A 3,527-nucleotide genomic window follows, 5' to 3' on the forward strand; every position below is an offset into this window, starting at 1 on the left:
AATTAAATTTGTAAACATACTATTTGTAAACATACAAGTTTATAAAAAGTCGTTTGGCTAATTTTATTTCATTCACTTGGGATGGGGGAAAATTCCAAAAAATATAATCAAAATGTAAGTAAGACCTTCCCAACCCTTTCTAGGTGGTAAAACGCCCACTGTTTTCCGGCTTGATGTTGGCTGAAAACAAGCAAGTCGGCCTTTTATATGAGGCTTAAATTCTAAAAAGGATCAAAGAAACCGGGGTTGGGGGTATGCGAAGTTTCTCCGAGATTGCTTATTGGGGTAGCCGCGGGCAGAAAGAAAGAATCATGGTGTGGCTATCTTGGAGGTTTCTTGTCGAGGATGGAGGGGGCCATTCACCCGGCCAGCTAAGAATCTAGTTTAATCGTTGTTTTAGTGGTCTTGAGTCTAGCAGGATCTGAAACCGTGTAGGCTATGCTTAGGCGGGAAACATTAATAACAACTTGGCACCTCTATGCACGCCCAAGTTCACTATCTTTATCCATCTTCGGTCAAAGGCATCGAAGTATAATCTTTTCCTATCACATCTGATCTTTATCTTCAGCTGGTGCTTAAAGGGGCTCGACAAAAAATTTAACCCCACACTTCTTTTGCACTCTTGAACTTCATATCACGATTCTTGCTACAACCAGGATCGCAAGAAATACCATTCATCTCTCTCTATCCCACGGCGGCTCTGCGTTGTAGATTACGTAGGACACGTCCAGCGGGCGATGTTAATCGGGATCGATATGAGTCATCACCTCGCTGACATACGCCCAGTACCGTCTGAGTCCACTGCAATCAAAGAACGCGTGTTTCGACGTTTCATCGGCTGACACCCTGACGGTCTCACTAGTCCGGCACTTTTCAGTATAGCGTTGAAGGGCAACGCATTTCGGGCCATCACCAGGTCAAGGAAAACTCAGAGTTGTTGAGATAACTCGAACCTGGCGTCCAGCCCCACCGGAAGCAGATTTCGTCCTTCGACAACCCCAGATGTTTGTCCCGAAGGCCAAGAAAGAGAAATGGTTTGCCATTCTTCCGTTTATTTCAAAAGAAAATACAACTTTGTTATATATGGGTCGTGGAATTGCACTCATCTGCAAAAGATCTAGCTTATTTGCATATTCTTTTAAACATTATTTAATTAATTCCTTATTTGTTTATTTGGTTTCTCATGGGATTATTATTTTTAGCTAACTATTAGTTGTAATTATATTCATGCAAACCCTCCGCATAATTTATAATTGAAATATTTGCGTAAATAGTTGTAGCAAACACAAACCTTTTTTTCTACATAATTTTATGTGTACGTAAATACATTTGTTTAAAAAAAATTGTCTACCAAACTCCTCCTAGAGTTTTTTGTCTACAGACATGAAACATAATATATAAAGTATTCAAACCCATGCAGTCTTTTATACTGGGTTTTAACCAGGGAAAATCGGAACGACGACATTACCAATATACATGCGTAACGTAATAGCTATTCGTTCATGTTTTAATTTTTAGCCTTGCAGCCAACATGCCTTCAAAGCTCAGGCATTAAGGTAAAAATTAAATTAAACCGTAAGCTAACCGTTTTGATTTTTTAAAAGATCAATCCTTTTAGACATGCTTTCAACCAAAGTGGAACACTGTGAAGAGGAGATGTTATTCCATTCGCTTTGCACAGCTTCCAACAGTTTGTCATTATTCGAAAAAGTTCTTCCAGCCGATGCACGAGATATCATAGACTAAATATTCTCGATTGGGTTTTAAGCGGGGCTTTGACCTGACCAATATATCACATCAATTGAATTATCAGAAAAATATATTTTGTGACTTTAGCAGTGTGTGCAGGGGCATTATCATGTTGAAAAATAATGTTCAAGGATGTTCCCAGCTTCTGGATACTTGGTAATAGTCCTGTTTCTAATATTCGAATGCATTTCTTTGCATTGATTGACTTCTCACATCTGATAAGCTCCCCAACTCCTGCTGCAGTAAAAGTTCCCCGTACCATTATCCCGCCATTCCTTTGTTTAACTGTCATTTTTATATAACTTGGCATAAATATTTCTCCAGTTCTTCGATTGCACCGTTCGAGAGCACCGGAAGTATCTCTAAAAAGACAAAATCTTGATTCATCAAACCAGAAACCTTCCTGAACCAGTCTGTATCTTTCTTGCCATAACACGGGAAAAATCTCTTTCTATCATTGATGTTCTTTGTAGATAGAAATGGCTTCTTTGCAAATCTTTTAGAAGAAAATCCCATCTCTTTCCTTCGTCTAGATATTGTATATCTAGCAAGAAAATTTCCAGCCCCTGTTTTGAATTCTTTACTATGGTCAAAATAAGTTTTCTTTCAATCCTTCAAAGCAGTTAATTTAAGCCTGTGGTCGTCCTTCAAAGTGGATGCTCTAGGGCGACCAGATCAAGGTTTCCCTTTTATCAAGCATTCAAATTCGAACCATTGACCAATTCGCTTCACACCAGAAAGAGATGTTTTCACATTTTCTTTTCTTAAAATATCAAGAATCTGCTTTAAGTATATTTGGACTGCCTTTATCCTACAATTTTTTTTTTTATATCCTCGGCAAGATGCGGTCTTACGACTTTTAGGATTAATTTTCCACTTATGCATTAATGATCTGACAAAATATAAAGTTTCAGTTAAAATTAACAAAAATTCATGGAAAAATGTTGAAAAATCGATTTTTTTCCTTCTTTCACTCTTGGCCAATTTTGTTTTGCTTATGAGTGTATATATGTATTTATACACACGTACATACATACTAACACACACATACACACACACAGACACACACACACACACACACACACATATATATATATATATATATATGTTGTACGGCATAATCGCGTTGACACACCGGTTCTCGCCAGATCACCGAAGTTAAGCAACATTGAGCCTGGCTAGTACCAGATGGGTGACCATTTGGGAATTCTTGGCGCTGTATGTGCTCTCCGCTTATCTCAGCATTGCTTCCAGTCGACCTGAACCTCTACTTGTCACTGTTAATTAACAATGTCGACTCGGGAGAGGTATGGTTGGAAATTGCACAACTCTTGCCACAAAAGTTTCAGGCACAGACACCCTGACAGTGAATATCTATAGTCTGTCAAGAATGAGGGAAGGCTTGCTTTATATATATATATATATATATATATATATATATATATATATATATATATATATATATATATATATATATATATACATACATATACACACGTGTGGCTAAAAATCAATACGAAAAATATATGAATGTTTATATCATTTCTGTACTTATTTCCTATTTATTGATGTGTAGGAATACAAATAGTCTTAAAAAATGAAAAGCTTTAGTAAAAAGCACAAAATTATCGACCGATTTTTCGGTCTTCTTCAGTGTGAATAATAGTCTCTCGCTCCTTGACAGGGTTCAAAAGAGAGTCGCAAATCTGATAGGCCCTGAACTAGCATCTAAGCTTCAGCCTCTGTCCCATCGTCGAAACGTTGCATCCCTCTGCCTG

General features: G+C 37.6%; 1 pseudogene; it reads left to right on the forward strand.

Moving 5' to 3' along the window:
* Positions 1-2,857: 2,857 nt before the first annotated feature.
* Positions 2,858-2,974, forward strand: LOC145292430 (5S ribosomal RNA; annotated as a pseudogene).
* The last annotated feature ends 553 nt before the right edge of the window (positions 2,975-3,527 follow it).

The sequence above is a fragment of the Euprymna scolopes genome, chromosome 13 (assembly GCF_053919585.1).
Source record: "Euprymna scolopes isolate OS-2025 chromosome 13, ASM5391958v1, whole genome shotgun sequence".
Lineage (NCBI taxonomy): Eukaryota > Metazoa > Mollusca > Cephalopoda > Sepiida > Sepiolidae > Euprymna > Euprymna scolopes.